This window comes from Ictidomys tridecemlineatus, chromosome 4, assembly GCF_052094955.1.
Source record: "Ictidomys tridecemlineatus isolate mIctTri1 chromosome 4, mIctTri1.hap1, whole genome shotgun sequence".
NCBI lineage: Eukaryota > Metazoa > Chordata > Mammalia > Rodentia > Sciuridae > Ictidomys > Ictidomys tridecemlineatus.
This window is the reverse complement of record NC_135480.1, coordinates 51218267-51242840: the sequence shown is the minus strand read 5'-3', so window position 1 is coordinate 51242840 and position 24574 is coordinate 51218267. Positions and strand designations below refer to the sequence as shown.

Here is a 24574-nt window from a genome sequence, read left to right as displayed (position 1 = left end):
AGCTTAGGTTCATAAACCTAGTTTTTTAGAACAGATATAACAGTGGAAGTTGATGGTGAATGTTCTGAAGTGGAAGTTGTATTTCTGCCACTTCTTTTATTTCCACTGGCAGATGTTGGTTTCTCTTGAGACAGTTCTAGCAGAGGTCCCAGTGCTGGGTATCCGAATTTCAAGGATGATGAAAGGCAGGGAGCAGGGCTATCTATCTTGCTGGTTCAAATCACGGCAGAGTCAGCAGCTACTACAAGTTTCCTGACTCCCCTACTTCATAAACACAGTGCTCATGTTGGGCCGGTTCTGTAATGGTGTTCTGGAAATTATCCCTGAACCCCCAGCTTCAACTCTGTTGTTCCAGATCTTCCAGTGCTTTCATAAACTCCTAATTCCTCCTAGTAAATATACTTCTTACTAATTTGAGAGAGTGAAATATGTTATATATGCCATTGAATCCTAAATATGTGTTTAACACTTATTTCATGGTGGTGGTGAAAAATTAATTTTCATCAATTGAAATTATAAGCAGGTGCCTAAGCAGTGTTGATATTTTGAAACATTTTGGCAACATATTTCACATTTTTCTGTAGTGTCTATTTTTTTTTTTGCTTTTGCATTTTTTCTGAACCAGACACATTCTTTGGAGATATTTTAGAAAGTTAAAATTTTTTATTCTAAAATTGATCTGTGGTTCCTCACCAATAGCATGGCCCATGAATTATTTGGTTTTGGATTTAGTCTACCTGATGAATTTCATTGAATTGTACCTGCATAAATGCAAGACACAAACACATATGACAGACTTAGCTAGACTCTACTTAGCTAGATTTAGCTATGCTTACTGTGATGCATAGTAAGCATAAGTCCCAGAGGAAGACTTGTTTTAAATCATATCTCTGTTACCTGCTGTTGTACGATCTTGGGCATCTCTATTTCCTCACCAGAAAAATTGGTTTAAAAACAATCACATAAATAGTTTCTGGGTTTAAATGAAATAATACATGTGAATCCCTTGTCATAGGGCCTGGTATGTAAAAAGCATATAATAAATGTTAGACTAATACTGTTAGTTTCCACTTTCCTAAACTGTATTTCATGGAGGGGCAAATTTATGTTCCTCCACCTGTGTCATAATTTGATTATGATGACCTTAATTCATTCTATAGTTACTAATTATCCCAGTGATATTTCAGTGTTTGTTTGTTTTATTTTTAATGGGAAAATGATTTGACAGCTGCCCAACTGCCTACCCTTGAATGCAGCTCTGGCTGAGATTTGGAAAAAGGAGTATCATGTAAGCATCAGAAACTGAGGGAAGGAACTTTCACATAGAAAAGGCAATGGCAAATATTGAAGAGTAACATCTGGTATAATGTTTAAGAAAAGCTTGTCACTTACTCTCACAAATAAGTTTCACATACTCTTTTTCTAGATGCTGCAGCCAAGAAGTGTTGGTTTAAAAATTACTAGACCCCAAACTGAGAGGCTTGAATATAGCAAATCAGATATTTTTTCACATCTTGTGGGAGGGGATAGGAAGTACGTTTGTATGAAGAAGTCCAATTTCATATGTTGGTAACAATTATCTGGAACTTTGCAGAGCACCTCCATAATCTCTTTCTCTTATTTGAACCTCAAGACAACTTCTGAAGTTAAATAGGGAAGTATTCTTATTCTAATTTCACAAATAAGGAATCTGAAACTTAAAGAAGTTGATAAAGTTAGTTGTGATCACACACATTTATTAGAGGAGGCACAATTTAGACCCGTTTTCCTGATTCAGATTAGTGTTTTTCATACCTCCTTTTCTTAAGTTTTCAGATTGGGATAGTTTTAGAGTACTTCTGCCAAATGATATGATCAGAGCTGTCATTTGGAAAAACATTATGTTCTTCTAGGGTCATCCTCTTACAGAAGGTGAAAACTAATCTTATTCTCCTGACTTTCTTGGGAAGGTTGGTGTTCAACTTTTAAAAGCCATCTCTTTTCAAAGAATGCCAGACACTGGCAGTTTTTAAAGCCAAAGTGAAGGTTTGCAAGTCATTTAAACTCTCAATTACTTGGGGGAGAGACTGAAATGCCAGGGGATGGGGTTATTTATAGTACCACACTGAGAGCCAGTGTATATATTTATTTGTACAAGAGTGGAATCCTGGCTCTGCATCATTTCCTGACTTGTTTGAGAATTTGGGCAAGTCATTTATTATGTCTGCAGTTTTTGGAATTATAGCCTTGCCTCAAAGATGTGCTCTGTGAATAAATGAACTTCTGTTTGTAAATCTTGTTTAAATTTCTCTGATGAAAGGCCGATCAGTGTTGGCAGCTGTAAAGAATGAGGATGCTGACAATAAGGAGTATAATAACAGCAGCTCCTTGAATATATGCAGTACATTGCTTGGAGAAACTTTGAGTGCTTTCCATGTATTCTATTAAAGAAACATAAATATTAACATTTCATGAGAAATCATTCTTATTGTAATTTTTAAAGTACAGAATTGAGTCTCTTTTATCTCTTCCCTTTCATTCCCCTCTCCAAAGCTAATGACAATAATAGTTTTTTGTATATCCAGACATATATATACACATACAAATATATATCACTGATATATATATATATATATATATATATATATATATATAGTATAAATTACTTCAGCAACACAGTTTGACATCAATTTTCTTGAAGACATTTTCATTCTAGCATATACAACTTTTTTGAACAGATGCATCCTTTTCCATTGATTTATTTGATTATTCCCTTGTGGGGAAATTTGAGGTTGTTTCTTATCTTTCAGCACTAGAAATATGCTACAATCAATGTCCTATATATACGTATTTGTGCATTTATGGGTGTATTTCTGTGGGTTAGATTCCTAACATAGAATCAATGACTTATTAGGATTTAAAGGTGTGTATTAAATTGTACTCTCCTAAAGACTGTTGTTCTAGGCCTGTAGTTACAGTTCAATATATAGCCCACAAGAATCCCTATCTTCCATGCCTGTGCCAGTATTGCTTTGTATGTTATTTGTCTTTCTAAATTTTGCAATTTGATAGGTGAAAATTGATATTAAAGTATATTTTCTTGATTACTAATGAGGTTACTAATGAGGTTAAACATTTTTAAAAAAATGTTTATCACAGCCACGTTTATACATACAGTATAACCAATGTGATTCTGCAACCTGTACACTTGGAAAAATGGGAAATTATACCCCATTTGATTCAAATGTATGATATGTCAAGATCATTGTATTGTCATGAACGACTAATAAAAAAAGAAATGAAAACATACATTTATACAGAGAAAAAAAGATGTTTATCAATTATTTACATCTAGTCTCCTGTGACTTGCTTTTCAGGGGGTTTTCCAATTTCCCTTCTGGGTGTTTTTTTTTTTTTTTTTTTCCTTAACTGATTTGTAAAATCTTGTAAAATACTGATTGTGAATATGGTGTTAGGTATGTTTCTCCCAGTTTGCTGTTTATCTTTTAAGAAATAGTTGATTTTTTCTTTTTTGGCTGAGGAATTAAAAAAAATTTTTTTAGTTGTCTATGAACTTCTATTTATTTATTTATATATTTGCAGTGCTGAGAATTGAATAGTATGAGGTTTTTAAGTCCTTTGGGTATAGACCGAGGAGTGGGATAGCTGAGTCAAATGGTAGTTCCATTCCAAGTTTTCTAAGGAATCTCTATACTGCTTTCCAGATTGGTTGCACCAATTTGCAGTCCCACCAACAATGTAACATCTCTAGCAATTAGAGATATGCAAATCAAAACTATTCCAAGATTTCATCTCACTCCAGTCAGAATGGCAGTTATTAAGAATACATGCAACAATAAGTGTTGACAAGGATGTGGGGAAAAAGGCACATTCCCCTTTTACTTTATGCTACATTTTTTTTTAACTTTCTAAATTCTATACATGAGAGAAAACAGGTGCTATTTGTTTTTGCAGGGTCTGACTTATTTTATAATGATCTCCAGTTCCATCATTTTTTCTATAAATGATACACTTCCATTTTTCTTTATGGTTGAATAATACTCCATTGTGTATATATACCACCTTTTCTTTATCCATCCAACTGCTAGTTGGTGTCTAGCTTTATTCTATAACTTTGCTCTTGTGAATAGTGCCACAATTGCAGGTATCTTCACAGTATTCTTTCATTCCTTCAGATTTATATCCAGGAGTGGTATAGCTGGATAGTATGGTAGATCTATTTTTAGTTTTTTGAGGAAAACCCATCTGTTTTCCATAGGGCCTGTACTAATTTAAATTTCAACCAACAGTTTGTAGGGTTCCTTTTCTCCCACATCCTTGCCAGCATTTGTTATTTTTATTTTGTGTTTGGTAGTTGTAGACGGACAGCATGCCTTTCTTTTATTTATTTTTTTATGTGGTGATAAGGATTCACATCCCAACCCCACCACTCCTGTGTCTCACAGTGTGAGGCAAGAGCTCTGCCACTGAGCTACAGTCCCAGCATTTGTTATTTTTGTTTTCTTGATAATAGACATTCTGTCTGGGGCAAGAAGGAATCTCAATGTTTGAGTTTTGATTTGCATTTCCCTAATCGCTAAAGATGTTGAACAGTTTTTCATGTTTATTGGCTATTTATACTTCTTTTAGAAAGTATCTGTTCAGCACTTTTGCCTATTAATTAATTGGATTACTTGTTAATTTTTTCGAGTTCTTTATATATTCTGGATATTTATCCTTTGTCAGATATTAATCCTTTGCTGCTATAGGGTTTGTCTCTTCACTCTGTTGGCTGTTTCTTTTGCTATAAGTCTTTGTAATTTGATGTAATCCCATTTGTCAATTCTTGATATTATTTTTTGAGTTGTTGGAATTCCGTTAGGAAATTGTCACCTCTACCTATATCTTGAGATGTTTCTCTCATATTTTTCTATGGTAGTCTCAAAGTTTTAGGTCTTTCATGCATTTTGAGTTGATTTTTATATAGGATAAGAGATAGGGATATGATTTCAATTTTCTACAGGGGGAAGTTCAGTTTTCCCAGACCAAAGGCTGAAGAGGCTGTCTTGTCTCCACTGTATGTTTTATAGTCTCTTTTGTTAAGAATCACGTGGCTATAAACATGTGGGTTTATTCCTGGGTCCTGTATTCTATTCCATTGATCTACATGTCTATTTTAATGCAAATACCTTCTTGTTTTTTTGTTGTAATGACTTCATAGAATGTTTTGAAATTGAGTATTGTGATGCCTCTGGCTGGCATTGTTCTTTTTGTTCAGGATTATTTTGGCAACTTGAGGTCTTATAACTTCCAATATGAATTTTAGGATTATTTTTCTAGTTCTATAAAGAATATCATTTGTATTTTGATGGAAATTGCATTGAATCTCTTGATTGCTTTCAGTAGTATGGCCATTTTAACAATATCAATTCTCCCAATCCCTAAACATGAAATGTCTTTCCATTGTCTAGTGTCTTCTTCAATTTCTTCCTTTCTTTTTAATATTTATTTTTTAGTTGTAGTTGGACACAATACCTTTATTTTATTTATTTATTTTTAGGTGCTGAGGATAGAACACAGGGCCTTACACATGCTAGGTGAGTGCTCTACCACTGAACCACAATCTCAGCTCTTTAATTTCTTTCTTCAATGTTTTATGTTTTATAACTTTCATTGTAGAGGTCTTTAACCTCTTTGTTTAGGTTTATTCCCAGGTTTTTTTTAGATTATTGTACATGGGATTGTTTTCCTAATTTCTTTCTCAATGAGTTCATTAGTGGTATATAGGAAAGCTACCAATTTTTTTTTTAAAGAGAGAGAAAAGAGAGAGGATTTTTAATATTTATTTTTCAGTTTTTGGTGGACACAACATCTTTTTATTTTATTTTATGTGGTGCTGAGGATCAAACCCAGCGCCCCGCGCATGCCAGGTGAGCACGTTACCGCTTGAGCCATATCCCCAGCCCAAGCTACCAATTTTTGTCCATTGATTTTGTGTCTTGCCACTTTGCTGATTCTGTTTATTATTAGAGATTTTTGGTGTACTCTTTAGGTTTTTGCAAGTATACTGAGCCACATCCTAGCCCTGTTAAAAAATCTTTTGTGCATATTTGTATGTGTCCGTTTTGGGGTTCTTTATTCTATTTCATTGCTCTGTGTTTATCCATCTTGATTGCTGAAATTGGGTAGATAGATTCCTTGCACCATGTCCTTCTTTTTTGAAATGATTTTACCTGTTGTAAATCCTTTGCTTTTTTCTATAATATTTCAGTGATCTTGTCTATGTTTACAAAGTGCAGGAAACATTATGAGCAGGTTTATGCCAAATAAATTTCACAAATTCCTTGAAAAATGTAATTTTTGCAAATTGATACAAGCTTAAATAGACCATCTGAAGAAGCTAATACCTCTTCAAGAAACTAAATGTTATTTTTTTTAATAAGAAAGAAAAAAAAAAGGAAGGAAAGAGGAGCAAACTGGAATTTCAGTAGGAATAGCATTAAAGCTATCAATTTGGGGAAAACTGATATCTTTCATATTGTGAATCTTCTAACTGATGAATATGGCAAGGATCTTTGTTTTTTTAGATTCTTTTTGACTTCATCAGTATTTTGTAGTTTTCAGAATAGAAGTTCTGTGAATATTTCACTACATTTGCACCTAAATATTTCATTTATTCTTTTCTGTTAGTGATTTTAAATGGTATTGTAATTTTTTTGTGTTCATATTCATTGCCTGTATAAAAAGAGATGCAATTTAATATCCTGATGTGCACAGTCTTTTTCTTTTTAAACAAGAACACCTTATTATTTAAAGGCAAAACAAATAATATTGACACACATATAAACCTCAATAAGAGAATTCACTGGGATTTATACATAGAAATATCTATTCTAGTATCTAGTATAAGTGAAACAAGGCAGTGTGACATATGACAAAGCAGTAATAAAGTGGCTGTGGTTACATTAGGAATAAGAAGACATAGAAGGTCACATGAAATATTAATCTTTCCAATAAGAGAGTTCATGGTTTAAAATGTAGTATTTTTGTTTCACACTACAAACTATTATTAAGTCCTTAACCTTGAAATTAAGAAAATGGATAGCTTAATAATCTATGAAAAAGTATGCTTTATTTGATTTTCAAATGTTAAAGTAATCTTGTATTCCTTAGTCATAAGCATCATCATCACTTTTACATTTTATTGGATTTGATTTGCTAAGATTTTGTTAAAAATTTGATACCTTGAAATTGAATTCAACACATGTTGATTTATATTGCCATATTTTATGGACCAACATAAAGTCTATCTTTTTTTTTTTTTTTTATCAAGAATTGAACCTAGCTGGGGATGTAGCTCAGTTGGTAGAGTGCTTGCCTTGCATGCACAAGGCTCTGGGTTCAATCCCCAGCACCACCAAAAAAAAAAAAAAAAAAAAAAAAAAAAGAAAAAGAAAAAGAAAGAATTGAACCTAGTGGGGCTGGGATGTGGTTCAAGCCGTAGCGTGCTCACCTGGCATGAACGGGGTGTTGGGTTCGATCCTCAGCACCACATAAAAATAAAATAAAGAAGTTGTGTTCACTGAAAAACTAAAAAATAAATATTAAAAAAATTCTCTCTCTCTAAAAAAAAAAAAAAAAGAATTGAACCTAGGGATACTTAACCACTGAGACACATTCCCAGTCCTTAATTTTTAAATTTTGAGACAGGATCTTGATAAATTGTTTAAGGCCTTGCTAAGTTGCTGAGGCTGGCTTTGAACTTTCGATCTTCCTACCTTAGCTTCCTGAGCTGCTGCATTTATAGGTGTGCACCACCATTTCTGGCCATATAATCTATCTTAATGAATATTCTAGGTGTGCTTGAAAAGCAGGTGTATTCTGTTGTCATTGGGAATAGAGTTATGTAAATGCCGATTAAGTCAAAGTACTTGGTAATGTCGTGTAGATTTTCTAATACCCTTATTGATTTTTAAATCTAGTTCATTATAGAACAAGGGTCTTACAATCTCCAACCATATTTATAGACATCCATTTATCTCTTTAATTCTGTTAATTTTGGCATCATGTATTTTAACGTTCTTATATTCAATCTATACATATTTTTAATTTTTATATCTTTCTGATGTGTTAGCCCTTTTATCCTCATGAACTGTCTCTTTTTATCTCTAATAATGTTGCATGTTGTGTTAGTTTTCCATTGTTGTTGCAAAATATCTGAGCAAATCAACTTAAAAGAAGAAAGATTTATTTGGGCTTACAATTTCACCTCTGAATGTGGCTAGATTGGGGATCAAGTCTTTAATATGTGAACCTTTGGAGAACATTGCAGACCCAAACCATAATACATATCTAAAGTCTATTTTGCTTGATATAAATATAGTGACTCCAACTTCTTATTATTACTGTTTGCATTGCGTATCTTTTTTTATCCTTACTTTGTGTCATTTTATTAAGGTGAATTTCTTGTACGGAAATGAAGGTGACCACCTAGACATGAGTGTTCATAGCAGTATTATTTATACTAGCCAAAAACTGGAAGCAAACCAGATATCTGTCAACTAATGAGTAGATAAATAAAATATAGCATATACATACTATTGAATTTTTTTTTTTTGAGAGAGAGAGAGAGAATTTTTTTTTTAAAATATTTATTCTCTAGTTTTCGGTGGACACAACATCTTTCTTTGTATGTGGTGCTAAGGATCGAACCTAGGCTGCACGCATGCCAGGCGAGCGCGCTACCGCTTGAGCCACGTCCCCAGCCCATACTATTGAATATTTTAAAGACATTTTATTTATTATTGTTCTTTTTATGATAGTTAAGTATAATTTAACATGTTAATATTGAATATTTTTCAGCTATAAAAATCAGTGAGGTCCTGATACATATTATAACATGGATGAACTTTGGAAATATTAAGCTAAATGAAAGAAGACATAGAAGGTCATATGTTATATGATTCCATTCATATGAAATGTCAAAAACAGGCAAATCCTAGACAGATTGTAGTGTTTGTAAGGGACGGGGCGGGCGGGGTGGGGGGGGGAAGGAGGGATGGAAGGTGACTGCTAATAGAACAGGAGTTCTTTGTAGGTGACATAAATGTTCTGCAGTTAGATACATTGGTTCGTTGCACAACTCTGTGAATATACTAAAAACCACTTACCTGTATACTTTTAGTTAGAAGGTGCGTGAACACGAAATCTGTAACTTGGTCAGAAAAGAACACTAGGCCTAAACACTGTCCGTGCCAGTTATTCACCTATCGTCCTTCAGCTCCAAATCTACTTTCTGTGATTGCTGGTGCCAGTCATCTTCAAACTCTGTTTCCCAGACGCCTGTGTAAGTTTGCTTCCTGTTAGTTTCTGTCATTAGCAGGCATTATAGAAGACCTGGAGGCTGGAGGAGGGAAGAGACTTCCTATTCTTGTTAGTGTTGCTTGCAGGCTGGCAATGCTTCACTTGTAGCACAGTTCCCCACAGCCTCATGGTACCCCCTCAGCGAGTACTGCCAACAGCCAGATGATTGCACTTTCTGAGAGGCGTAAGCCCTAGCTTCATGAGGTCCCTATTCTGGGCTTCTAGGTCCTGGCTATCTCATTCTCTTCTTTTTGTTTCTCCAGCCCCAGAATGGTAGCTGCTTCCTGAAGTTATTTCTAGGTGATCTCAGTATTTGCCTTTTTACTTTTTCAGCTAACACCTATGTAGCCAATTTCCCTCTCTATTGAAATACCTAGTGTGGGTTTTGTTTTTCTGACTGGATTCAGACGAAAGGATCAACTCATTATATGTCGGCTCAGTGCTACTTAATTTTGAAAAAAAAAAAAATTCTTCTATTCCTTAAGGAATTTGGGATTGATTCGTAGATGTCCTTGGCTGTGAATAAAGGGCTTAGTTTCTTGACAGTGGAAGACAGGATTCTAGTAATTTATAACATACAGTAGGATTGTAAGTACTAAAAATATCACCTGTGGCTTCTTGGGATGTAGTACCTATTAAAGTAGTTATCTTTGGTGACCAAGTGCGGGTAGTGGGGTGGGATGACATCTCATGACTGCATTAGAACATTTTCAGAAAGAAAATGACAAACTTCAGGTTTTGAGATCTGAGCTCAAGTCACATTCAGAAAATCAGAAAACTTTTATGGCAACCCTAGAAGAATTTCTTAACTACATATAATCATAAGACTAGCCTTATTAAAAATAAAACTGGGAGGGTTGCAGACTTATAATGGAAACTAAATTCAGAGACGCAATGAGTCATTTATGTGACAGATCAATGGGAAAAAGTAGAATTCTAAGACTCTTGATTGGTTTGGATGAAGCTGAACAACTGAACATACAGGTTCTCTGAGCAAGCAAAAGCAACCCCTCTTCTTAGGACAAAAAGGACTCATTTTTTTCTTCTTGAAAACTCTATGATCATCTTCTCTGAGGCAGTTCCCTTTTAAAGAGATGCTTATTTTTCTAAAGATTCTTTCCCATTGTTTATATTTCCTAGCCTAGATCTAAACTAGAGTCAGATCTCAGCATGCTGAAGCATTCAAATGCAGGTTTTCTGACCTAGGGAGAAATTGTTTACACTTCAAAAAAAAAAAAATGCAGGACTTTAATGATTCATCAATCCAGAAATAAAAGTGAAAATAGATTCTGGATGTTAGGCCAAAAATAATAAAATATAATTTTGTATCAGGATCAGTATTTTGATATGGGTACATTTAGCAACTCTGAATTTAATATTTTAGCTAAAGCTAAAAATGGTTCTAATAGCTGGCTTGGATGACTAAATTTTGGACTCAGCAATGGCCTACTTTCAGCAAAGTTCGATGCCAGAACTTCCCTAGGATAATATATACTAGGACTCCAAAAGCTAAGGAGGTAGGAATGTTGGAGTAGACTTTCACGTGTAACCTGCACATCCACCTGCCTCTTACATTTCCTAAGAAGTCCCAGAGGTTACCTTACAACAAATTAGGAAATACATTAGTGAGGAAGATCCTAAGATCCTTGACAAGCTCCGTGACATCTGTTCTCTCCCAAAATGATAGTGGAAGATGCTAGCATCGAAACGGACATAATACCACTCCTCATTCACCTTTTAATTATATCTGTGTGACCTCCTTTCTCTCATAAGCATATGTGTTCTCTTACTTTTCTGGAGCAAGAGGAATTGTTAAAGTGAGAAGTTTCCATTTTAGATCTCTAGTCCTTTTGCTTCTGACTGCTGGCAGCTATTTTAGGGAAGAGTGGGAATTTCAAAGAATATTGAAAGTAATAGTGGACAGGGACCAGGTGTTCTCAGACCTTTCCTGAGGAAAAAAAAAAATGAGAACCTGGGAATATTATATGAGAAATTAAGCATGTTAAGTTAGGACTGTTTGCCATTTTCCCTGTTCTCCTAGGGACCCATAACTCCACCAATGATATGCTTTTTAAAATTTCAAATTAAGTTACCAGAATTGAGATAGAGAAAGCAGTTAATTTTATCAGTTGTCAAAGGAACTAAATCGACTTGTTTTAGACAGCCAAGGCATTTTACTGATAATTTTAGAGTGATTTGTATGTTCTCAGAATTAATGAAACATTATTGATTTATGGAAGTGCCTTACCTTATCACTGATAGGGTAATAATTTGTTTTCCAGACTGAAAGTAAGATGTCACAACTAAAAGGAAAAGAAAATTTGTGGTATTCTGAAAGAAAATGTATCTTGTAGCAGACTCGTTTATTTTTGAAAAAGAAAATACTATCCTTTTCTTGTTCATAAAGGCACCAGTATTGGTTAACACATTTAACTCCTGCTGATTAAAAAGATGACTAACTGCTTAAGCATCATCATCTGTGAGAATCTGAATACTTGTCCTGAAGTTTTGTCTGTGCCTTGAAATCTTTCACATCATGACTATTTTGTCTTTATAGCCAGGTCAGGGCCTTATCTTGTAAATTCTAGTGCATTAGGGTAAGAAAGTACCTGCTATCATGTATGAATTCATGTATTTTGCCTAAGGGAAGGGACTTGTAAACTGACATCAGATGACTTTTTTCTCTTTTCATTATAGGTTATTCATTTGGTCCCTCTATTTTTCTCAGGTTTGTCTGGGACTAGCCTAGCAGCTCCATGTATGAATGAGGGGTGTGGGAAAGCTTTCATGAGCTCTCCAAAACCTGCTCTCCAACTATCACTTCCAGCATCTGCTAATGTACCTTAGGAGTGTCTATGTTCCCACAGGACCTTGGTCCTATAAAAAGATATGAAGAAATTTACCCAAATAACAGATAAAATTAAGTGGCTTCACTGCTGTGAAGTATCATTATCCTTCCCATTTGGGTTTTTATTAAGACATTATTTTTCCACCTCTCCATCTCCTTTTTATTCCCAACTGTAGCAAGTGTGGAAATGAATATAGCACTCATTCTCCAAATTTATCTTAAGACTACTTTATACTCTTAAAAATTATTGAAGATCTCACACAGCTTTTGTTTGTGAGAGTTGCATCTATTGATAGTTACTGATTAGAAATTAAACAAGTATTTACTATTTTAAAACACAAAAAACTTACTGAACATTAATGTAAATAATATTTTATGAAAACTTCTAGGCTTTTCAAAACAAAAAAATTAAAGACAAACATTGTTTTACATTTTTACAAATTTCTTTAATGACCAAGAGAAGACAATTGGATTCTTCATTTGTGTGCGCAATCAATCTATTGCAAAATATTAATTTGATGAAAGTATATGAAGATAATCCAGCATTAAAATACTCTTCAGTATTTTAATAACTTTTCTAGATAAATGTGGAAACTCTTCTTTGATATAACACCAACACTTGACAAGTGTAAGTTTCTTAAATAATGTTTCCATTGCTGCATCTGAAACCATAGCAGCAAACACTTTCTATCTTATTAAAAGTCTTGTGATCTGTTTTGTAGCTTGCAGTTTTTAATTTCCCATTCATGATTTTGTAACATCATGCATTTGGAAAATATTAGTTGACTAGATGATGATGATGATGATGATGATGATGATGATGATGATTTTGTGATGCTGGGAACTGAACCCAGGGCTTTGTGCATGCAAGGCAAGCACTCTACCAACTCAGCTATATCCCCAGCCCCTGGATTACGCAAATCTTTTAAATTTTGATACAGCTCATTATACAGCATCAAAAAACATACAATTGGGCAGGGATTGTGACTCAGCAGTAGAGCGCTCTCCTAGCATGTGCAAGGCCCTGGGTTTGATCCTCAGCACCACATAAAGATAATATAAAGATTATTGTGTCCAATAAAACTAAAAAAATAAATATTAAAGACATACAGTCATTAATATTATCCTTGCAAATAAAAAAATTCTCTGCACTGAGATTTTTGTCAAGCTTATGGTGGCATTTAGAAGCTTCCTCAAATTCTTTCACTTGAAAGAATGTTATCATTGGCAACAAATCTGTCAGTTGTTTTCCTTGTAGAAGTAGTTCACTTCATTCATTTGGCAAAATGTCTGATAGATTCCCAATTCAGAAGTCGGAATTACTGTTGTTTGACTATAGGAAAAAAGATGGTTCTTCACAAAAAGTAGCAGCAAATTCAGCTTGCAACTCAAACAATTGTACATGAATATTTTTTTCTTGAGACAATCATCACATTTTAGCATTCAAAAGAAGTGTTAATTTAGATTTTTTTTTTTTGGTCACACAGAATGTTAAAAAGGATCAAAGGGTGAGATTTTAATAATAAATTTTTTTTACTGCTTCATTAGGGGCATTACATAAAATTGGCTTTTTTTTTTTTTTTAAATTCTGTGAGTGCCTGGCGATGAAGAACATAATGGTTATTAACACCGGTTTCCTGTTTAATATGGTTTGAATGTTTTTGTCTCTTCTAAAATTCATGTATTGGAAACTTAATTGCCAATGCAACAGTATTGGATGGCGAGCCTGAATGGTAGATGTTTAGGATTCATGTATTAATGTCAGTATGAAAAGGGCTTGTGGGAGCATTCTCTCTGGCTTCTGCTTTTTGCCAAGTTTGGACACAGTATTTTTCCCTTCTCAAGGACAAAGTGTTTAAGGCACCATCTGCAAAGGACAGAAACCAGATTCTAACTTGGCAGTGTCCTGACCTTGGATTTCCTAGTCTCCAGAACAGCAAGAGAATAAGTTTCTGTTCTTTACAAATTACACAGCTTTGGGTATTCTGTTATAGCAGTACAAATCAGACTAAAATGGCACTAGTAGTTTTACCTATAATTATTTTTGCACTATGAATACAAATATCAACACGATAAAAAATAAGTAACAACTTGGTATGACTTGGAAAATAGTTTCATCACACAAGTCTTACACATTGAGAACTGCTGGTTTATAGATCCAGCATATGAAAAAGTAACCCAGGTCTAAAATTTAGGCCCTTTAATATAATCAGCCTGCCGGTTATTATTATTATTTTTTTGCTTGTTTTTGTTTTCTATGTTCTTGCTGTACTGATTTTTTCTTTTTTAATGGCTCCTTTGGGAAAACCTATCTACTTACTTTCCTTAGTGTTTTGGATCTTCAACTGTGGCACAAATTATTTTTTTATCAGTTTGCCCAGTATAAGTCAATTATTACATTGAGGCATAATCTTAAGATATATATCAAGAGTTACATTTAGCCTATCTACTTACTATCCTCTAGAAATTCATCAGCTTTCCTTCTGGTGCTGACAATATTCTTCCTGATTTTTCTAGTATTGTTATTTGCCTTTTCTTACTACATCTTTATTATTTCAATGGCATTTTTGGAAGGAGAACTGGAAAAAAACTTGGATTCCTTTGTCACTTCCTTAAATCTAAAAGTATTATTTGTATTTGGGAATAATAAAAATTTGGACTTTCCATTAATTTAATGAATCTTTCCTCTAACTAGTGGAATTGAGTAGTGAGGGTTTAGGTGCTGTGTGCCTTGGAAAAGCACTGCTTGCTCTTTGTCAGTATTGGCTGAGCTACCTCTATAGAGTTCATTACAAGGGCAGGGAGGTTATACAAGCCAGAGATGTCATGATGTATCAGCCTTTCTAGCTGGCTTATTCCCAGAGCAATGTTCTGTTATTATTCCAAACAGTTCTTCATTGAGTTTGGCAACAGGAATTGGGTCTGGCTCTTAAGGTCTTGTTTAAAAATGTCTATCCTTTTCAGTATGTTTTTATGACTTCATATTTTCTGGCATGAAATTAAGATGAAAATATCTTTCTTTTCACCAAGTTCTAAATCATACAAATAGATGGGAATCTTTGGGGAACAGATATTAGGTAGGGGGCTGTAGCATGAGAAGAGGCTATGTATCATCAATTGACTGAGTAATGCAGAATTTGGGATGATGTCATTATTCACAATGTGTGCACATGTGCATACATGCAACTATTAGCAAGGTCTTCAAGCCAGGAAAGATTAGACTCCATATTGAATTTATAGTAGATATTTTATACTTCAGTAGAGATGAAGTTCACAAAGATTTCTTTGAAAAGTTGAAGTTTTCTACAATAAGTCAAAATTTAGAAGGCAGAGAGACTTTTAGGAAGGTTTTCATAAAAGGTGTATTTATTCAGTTCCTATGGATGGTGTCAGACTCATTCTTGTTGCCTTGATATACAGTACATTTTGAAAAGTTTCTGTTCAGGACTAGAAAAATCATCATTGAAGCAGAAGTTCTCTTTGAGCTCATAATTTTTGTTTGGCTAAGAATAAATTAGTATGTAAACACTTGATGATTGAATTTGGTTAAAATGGCCTGGAAGAATTTAAAACTTCTAAATGGCTTTTAATAGTTACAAATTCAGGAAGAAAAGGAGTCTTAATCATTCATTTCTAATATAACCAACATGGTTAATAAGAAAATATTATTGTTCCACATCCATAGCAGCAACAATAGCACCATTTTTCAAAGCTTCTCTCCAAGTGGCCTGTGGAAGACAGATTATTGCTCAACAGATACTCATTCCGTCTCCTCCAACCTCTATATAGAGAGTAGAGTATCCTTCCCTTTTTTTTTTTTTGATATTGGATTTGGATGTGATTTGCTTTGGCCAAGAGAATTGGGCAGAAGCAATTGGTCAATAGAATTGGGAAGAAGTGATATCTCCAAGATCTGAGCCTAGTTCTTAGAAGGAGCTGTATGAGCATTTGTCCTCTGCCAAGAGAAAAAATGCCCCCAGGGGTCCCTTACCTCTTCAGCCTGACTACCTAGCTTCTCCACAGACCTACAGCCTACAGAATGACTGTCAGCCAATTTTGAGACCTGTGAGCATGGGAGTAAATGTTATTGTTTTGTGTCAGTTGTAGGGTGGTTTGTAATGCAGCAAAAGCTAACTGTAAAGGAACTCATGCATTTCCTAGACACCATACAAGTTTTCTTCTAGGATATTAATGTAGTAGGTGTGAATTACTGAAACAGGTAAGATTGACAAAATTTTGCTGAGTGGGGCAGGGTTGTGGCTCAAGTGATAGAGTACTTGCCTAGCATGTGTGAGGCACTGGGTTCGAATAATATAGATATTGTGTTCACCTAAAACTAAAAAATAAATATTAAAAAAATTTTGCTGACCTATAGGTTGTTTGAGTGTGTTGTTTAATTTCCACATAATTATAAATTTCCATGTTTCCTATTATTTATTTCTACTTTCATCCCATTGTGGTTGGAGAATATCCTTTATATGATATCAGTTTTCTAAAATTTTTGAGGCTTGTTTTATGGCCTAGCATATGGCCTGTCCTAGAGAATGTTCCACATGTGTGTACTTTAGAAAATATGTATTCTGCTGTTATTGGGTGGGGAATTCTATATATGTCTCTTAGATCTAGTTGGCTTGTAGTGTTGTTCAATTCTTTGTTTCCTTATAAATATTCTGCTAATTATTCTATCCATTACTAAAAGTTCACCATCATGTACATCCACAGGACTGGGATCCTAATTAGAAAAAGATATATTCCATGTTTGTATAAATATATCAATAGATTCTACTGTCATGTATAACCAAAAAGAACCAATAAAAAAGTGGGGTTAGGGGCTGGGGATGTGGCTCAAGCGGTAGCGCGCTCGCCTAGCATGTGTGCGGCCCGGGTTCGATCCTCAGCACCACATACAAACTAAGAATTTGTGTCCGCCAAATACTAAAAAATAAATATTAAAATTCTCTCTCTCACTCTTTCTAAAAAAAAAAAAAAGTGAGGTTGTCCAAGATTCCAACTATTATTGTAGATCTGTTATTTTTCTCCTCTTCAATTCTGTCAGTTTTGTTTCATGAACTTTGGGTCTCTGTTGTTAGATACATATGAGTTTGTATATCTTCTTGATCTCTTTATTAATTATAATATTCTTCTTTGTCTTTCTGGTCAGAGGCTCTTGACCATCTAGAGTGATAAATTGTGAAAATTCAATCTATTTTCCCACCAACATCTACTTTAAGCCTAACTTGAGTACAATAAATTCTATAACATTTGATGCTCAAAAGGTATGGATGATATTTGGTGTTTCAAGGAAGGAAACAAGACCAGTTTGGTTAACATAGTGGTATCAAGAGGAGTCAAAGAAGTAGGTAAATTTCAGTTCTGGTAAGGGTTTGCAACATAGGGTAAGGATGAAGGTTTTAAGCATGATAGTTGCATTTAAAAAAGATCACTCTGAAAGCTGTATGAAGAAGGAGTCATAGATAGTTGGGGAGAACAATGAGGCTTGTTTGGTAGTCTAGACAAGAAATACTGATGGTTTGCATCAGAGGAACAATAGTGGAAATGAAGAGAAATGTAGACTTTTGAGATGATTCTTGGGTATAGGACTTGAAGATGGATTCATGTGGGGAATGGGAGAGAGGACTACAGGGTAACTCTTAGTTTTTTGTTTGTTTGTTTGGTGTTTTGTTTTTAGTTCTTGGCTCAGACACCTGAACAGCCTTTCCTGAGACAAGGGAAAGAAGAGTAGCAGATTTTTGTTTTCACTGATTGGCCAATTGCTTGGGTAAGAAGAATAAATCACTTTGGTTTTCTTAGTTCAAAATGCTTTAGAACTATTTCAAGAAAGAAAGAGTGGTCAGTTGGTTCAGATACTGTGAGACACCAGATAAAATAAAGATCATGAAGTGACCCCTGAATTGGCAATATGGCTGTCATTGTTGAAAACAGAGTCTCTGGCAAGTGATGAGGACAGAAACTTGATTGGAGTGGATTGAGGAGAGATTGTGAGATAAGGGGTATATATAAACCACTCTATCAGGAAGCTTTGCTATGGATAGTTTGATAAGTAATTGGTAATAGTTGGAAGTTATGAGAATTAAGAAAGTTCTTTTTAAATACTATGGAGTACAATTAACATCCCTGGCCTCCACTAAATGTCACTAGGGCTCCCTGGTCACTGTGACACTAAAATACACGCTCAACTATTTCCAAAGACTCCTTAGAAGGGAAAATCCTGTCCTTCTTCCCTTTCCCAACTACAACATCTTTGTGTAATGATACAAATGATCTAGTAGAGAAGGAAAATGCTGGAGAGAAACTGAAGAATTGCAGGAGTGAAGACTGAGAGCTTAAGAGTAGATGAGGTCTAAATGGGACAGAGATGTTTTGTTCTTTGTGATGGAAAGAAGGAGAGAGAATGTATGCTGATTGAATATGTCAGTATTTTGTTGGTGGGAAGATGAGGGAAAGCTATTAATTGTCTTTTAAAAAAAACAAGGTATGGTGGTAGGTTGTCTATTGGGTGTTGACATATATTGGGGTAATGAATTTGTAGAGGGAGATTAAGATGGGGCATAGTCATTTTGAGTGGAAGAAAGTGAATGCTAGCAATGTGTTTTTGGATTGAAAGAAGATTGAGAGTCAATTTAAGATTTCATAATCTGTTTCCATGGAGAGTAAATTTAATATTTCATAGTCTGTTTCCACTATTCAATGCAGCTATGTAAGTACAGAAGCCATGTCTCATTTATTGTACACCAGCATATCTACAACATTTGGTATGATGCCCACTGCCCTGAAGGTACTCAATAAATATTTATTCAATGATATAATAGTGCTTGGCTCCCTGTTAAAATTGCCTTCTTAGAAGATACCTGCCCACCGACTTTACCAGTATGCCATAGACATGATTTCTTAGATATTTCTAATCTTAGTTCATTCCTTGTTCTGAGACCTCTGAGCCTTCTGCAGGTCTTGAGCTGATCTGCTTATCTAAGTGGTATGTTCTGGATGCTATCTCACCTGCTCATCACCTTCTAGATGATGTTTTTTTTTTTTTTTGTGGATCTACTTGGTTCCCTTGTCATCTCTTCCTTTAGACCCATATATTCTCTGGAGAGTCCCAGTTCTTTGCCTTTTCCTCTTTCCCAAATGCTAACGGCGTAGGTGAACTCCTCTTCCCCTCCCCATTAACTTGGGGCCTCGCTCTATGGCTGCTTTGGCTAATTAAATTTGGAAATATGACATATACTATGTCTGAGTGAAAGCTTTAAATGCAATTGCCTAATTTGGCTTGGCCATTTCTGTTTCTGCTTTTTACCATATGCATAGTAAGTTTTAGACCTTCTTCCTGGGTTTTGGAATGAGAAGAAAGCAGAATAAGACGCAAATCTAACCCATAGCTGGACCCTCTGAGTGGTGAAAAATATATGTTTCAGGTTAAAAACCACTGAAATTGTAGGGTTATTTTTTGTTGTTTGTTAGTGTAGCAGAGTTAATCCATGTTCCTTAACCTAAGAATTGACTTTCAAGCTTAAAACTTTCAATCTACAACAGGAATGTAATGCTTGGTCCTAGTTGGATCAAGGCATTCTTTTCCACTGAGTCCAGATATCATTATCACTTCAGAATCCTCTTGAGTACTGTGCTCCAGGAAGCTTCCATCAAACATAGATGAATAGTGAGATGAGACCTGTTTGACATGTTTCCACTATACTATTCTATCTTCCAAATTTATTGATAACTTTTACTTAGATGAGTCCTTCAAAGCAGGAATGTCTGGAGACATGCCAATCAAAGATTCCTGAGCTCAGAGAACTCATTTATTTTTAATGCTTATCATGTAATTAGTGTCTTTGAGACAATAATGCTATAATACTAATAATACTCAAGTTCATCCGTATCACCTGTTCAAGGTCACACACTAGGATTTAAACCTGATCTGTTACTTCCAATGCCCACAATTTTTTTCAGTATATTCATAGGCTCGGATGTGGCTAAGGGATTCTACCAGCAAGAGCCCTTGAATTTCTTCTCTTTCAGTGCTCCAAATTCTTCCTTTATAGGCTCCAGAGAATATCTCTTTCCATTAAAGTGTTATTATAGTTGAAGAGAACTGCAATGGAACTGTATTTAAAAAAGGAATAATATATTAGTGGGACCAAGTGAGGCAAACAGTTGGGTTCAAAGTAGCATCTTATGCTCTACTGAAAAAATGGATAAGGAAAGTTAAATATTCTCAGCACATTGCTGTCAGCCTGCCCATTAAAAAGGCACAGTAAAGGCTCCATCAAAACACAGACTGGAGGATGAGGCAGCTAGGAGCTGTACTGCGAATTTTCTAGTAATGGTTAAAAATTTAACTGAGGGCTGGGGATGTGGCTCAAGCAGTAGTGCGCTCGCCTGGCATGCGTGCAGCCCGGGTTCGATCCTCAGCACCACATACCAACAAAGAAGTTGTGTCCGCCGAGAACTAAAAAATAAATATTAAAAATTCTCTCTCTCTCTCTCTCTCTCTCTCTCTCTCTCTCTCTCTCTCTCTCCTCTCTCACTCTCTCTTTAAGGAAAAAAAATATTTAACTGAGATCCAGTGGGGTAGTAGTCCATGATTCTACCTGCAGAGCAACTCATTCATGGTACAGCCAGTCATTATAATCAGGGTAACCAAATATAAAAAGAAATCCCTGCTAAGATATAGGCTTTTCCTGGGGTATTAGGCAAAGTGTTCTTCTACAGGTCTGGGGATGAGGTTGCTATTGTCTCGTTTTACATTTATCCTTCAATGATGACATTTTTTTCAAAGTGGTTATGATTTTGGCCTTGTCATTCCTGCAACTAGGAAGCTTTCAAATTGTTCATTCTTGGCAATGTTTAATGCCTTGCCCCCTGTCCTTCTGTCAGGGGCAGCTCATTTGAGCTGCCAAGAGGGTCTGCTTTATTGCTCAGCCAGCCAAGGCCTAAGCTACTTTATGACATTTCAAAGTGAATCGATGATAGAGATTTCAATTTGCTTCAGAAGAGAGTTGTCAACAGGCCTAGAGCTCAGAAAATGAGTGGCCAGATCTTCAGAAGGCATTGATTTGATTGGACATGGATGAAAGACATCCTGAGTGCTATTTCAGCATGCAGTTACTCTCTGAAATTCGTCTTTACTGATATGGAAGTGCTGCTTCTGAAGAATGTGTGGATAGCCCAGTATCTATGTCTAGAATTCCCTTTTAACTACTTTGTTTGTGGTGATCATAGGCTGTTTTTCCCTGTCCTTTTGGAAGACCACCCCTCCTCTATTTTCAGTACCTGTGGCTTGAATGGAGGTGATTTCTGATCTTTATTCCAGGAGTAGGCATGTGAATTCAGGACTAGCCATTGAGAAACATGGGTTTGACTTAGGGATAGACTTTTTAGCTGTATCTGTCAGGATCCTGGAAACAGGTGAGACTTTCAGATTGGGTTATCAAATAGCCAACCCTTCCACAGAGATGTGGGCAGAGTGTAGGTAGGAAAATCATAATGGATAATGCAGTTTTGGTGGGCATTCACTCTTAGGTCGAAGAGGTAAGATTAGGAAGCATTATTGGAATTCAAAGAGAAGGAGTGGGTAGAGAAGGAGAGGATCAGGCATGGAGAGCTGTGATCAGCAACTGACTATCTGCTGAGAAACACAGCCAACCCAAACAGACCCTTACAAAGGGGCTGGGAAAGAAACTTCTTAGCCTTATTTTCCCTTCCTCCAGTCTACCTTCTTTCCATAGGCAATACTCCAAGGAAGGTCTTGGGGAAAGGAGCCATTGATGCATCCACACAGACCAACCTCAGCTAGAGAAGGGAGAAGAGTAGAGTTGGATTTGGAGGTCAGTACAATTGAAAAGTAGTTCTAGGACATTCAGTGGGACAATTGGGACATATCTTCCCTGGAATTTCTGTGGACAATAAGCCTGGGGCTACTTGTGGCTGTATTCTCTCTGGAGACAGAAAGCAGAGCAAAGAGATGGCGATAAATTCCTGGTATACCTTGGATCCAGTTACACTTGAAAACCCCTCCTAAAATTTTGATTGAGGTGCCAATAATTCCTCCTCTGCTCTAACCAGTCAGGTTTCTATCATTTGCATATGAAAGATGCCTGACAAATGACCTATTTGCTTACTTCTGTACATCTGCAGAGCTCAGCTCCTGGGTCCATGAGTGGCTCCTAATTTATTCATGTCATCAAATCTAGTCTCCTTGGTCTGCACAGATGGCATCCTGTCTTTCTAAAACCCTCTCCAATTGTAGCCTCAGTTCCATCTAGTTTCTTGTAGTCTCAAGAAAGCCAGGATATTAGTAGCTCAGAGGCATTATTGAGCAACATCTGGAATTTTATGAATTCAGTGTGTTTCAGAGACACTATTTCAAAACATGCAGGAAAAAGTCCCTTTTGGTAGGGGGACAAAAGTCTATAATTAATATAGATTGAGCTAGACAATTTAATTGAGATGTAGAAATGTCACAAATTGGCAAATATCAAGCCAGATCAAATAATTCCATGGGAGAAATACTTTAGCATAAGGATAGCACCATTCCATGTGCTCAGGCTGAAATATTCTGAAAGATATTTGGCTTTGAAGGACATTTGGTATCCTTGGTCAGTGTCTTTGATAGGTGGCAGGTCCTCTATTTTTAGTAGTCTTCTTTTTGGAGAGTGTATGTGTGTGTATACCTAATAAAATCATCTTTATTATTATATTTTTCATCAGCAAGAAAAAAAAGAGAAATAATTTGTAGATTGAAGTCCAGGAGTGATCAGTCCTTATCAGAGAAGTCCTGCAGATTGACCTTCCCTCTAGGCCCACATCTCTAGCATTTCCTCCACCATCCAGAGCAGGGGAAAAGTTCTTAATCTGCACATATAGAAGTGGGGAGTAGGAGAAAGGATGAAGTACATTGTGGCAGAGCAGAAAGAGCATACACTTGAATCTGGACAGGGTATCTGGTTCCTTTTATTAGTTGTGGGACCTTGGTTTATACTGTCTGAGCATCTGCATCCTTCTTTATGAAATGGGAATGGTAATATCTGTCTCAATCTATGGTTGTAAAGATTAAATGATATAGAATGAACAAAGCTTCTAATATACTATCTGCAACTGCCTTCATAATGGTCAAAACAATAGCAATGATGACAAATATGGGCAAGTCAGATCAGCAGCATATCAGAAGTTCAGTTTGAAGCTTTGTATGATATCTGATACATTAGCAAATGTTAGCTCATTTTTTCCTTCTTTGTGCTCTTCCCAGGAGAGTTTAGTCCTTGGATAGAACCCTCTACTAACTATCTCAGGGATCCATGAGATTGTAGAAGCAATGATAGCTTCAATTTGACTCTTTTATCTAGTAAGCCTATCTCTGATATTAGCTTAAGAAATTATCTAAAAGGAAGAAAAAGCCACTTGTGCTAAAATGCTTACTGTAGAATCATTTATGATAGTAAAAAACCACCAACATCCAATGAGGAGGTCAATTCATTTGCAGAAATTGAAATGAATGTGTTGTTCTTTAGTAACTGAAGTGCTAATTTCAAAGACTATACATTGACATGGGAATTTGGACAGCTTTCACTGAGAATTGTTCATGAGTTAATGATAAGATAAAAGATTCATTCAGAAATGTGTCCTTATTATGATATACTATGATATAGGCATGTGTTTATATGAGAGGCACCATTAAGAATTACTCTTTCCTGGGTGCTTCATTTTTATCATCTTTACACATCAGATTTGTATATTCTGATATTCTCTGATCTATTATGACTTAGTTTATTTTTTGATCAGGCATTAATATTCATTATACATAAAACTCACGAAGGCTAGAATTTTTGGAGTAGCAGAAATTGTGATGAATTTTGATAATGTATCAAAATTTTGTTTATGGGACTTATACATTAATATTAACCACAGTTTAAATTATAATTATGGAATTATCCTTCTGTCCAAGTTTATGGTAAACATTAACAATAATTAAAATTAGAATAATGGAATGATGTTCTGTCTTTGTTTTACTTCGATTAGGAAAAAATGAATTACTGGATGTAGAGTATTTAGAGAAAGTCTGATACAAGGAGTATAATCAGTATACAAAAAGCCTATAGCATTGACACACTTATTACGTAAGGGGCATCATTCTTACATAAATTAATGCAAATAATATTCACAACAATGTGGTGAGGTGGGGACTATTAGAGTCTTAACTTTAGAGGTGTGGTAACATGCATAGAGAAGTCATTTACCCAGGGTTGCACCACTAGCAAGAGGCAGGGCTAGAATCCCTCTGGGGCCAGGCACCAGAGCCTTGCTTCTCACCAGTCCGCCACTGACCATGTTCATTAAGCACAGTTGCTATCTTCTAGGCTTCTGGAA

The 24574-nt window shown here is 35.5% G+C and overlaps 1 long non-coding RNA gene and 1 other non-coding gene across 2 annotated transcripts in view; both read left to right on the top strand.

Moving 5' to 3' along the window:
• Positions 1 to 24574, top strand: part of LOC144377098 (uncharacterized) — a 62012-nt gene that overhangs the window by 7685 nt on the left and 29753 nt on the right. The window lies entirely within an intron of this gene.
• On the top strand, positions 7327 to 7399 carry Trnaa-ugc (transfer RNA alanine (anticodon UGC)). The gene has a single exon. It is a non-coding gene; the product is annotated as a tRNA-Ala (tRNA).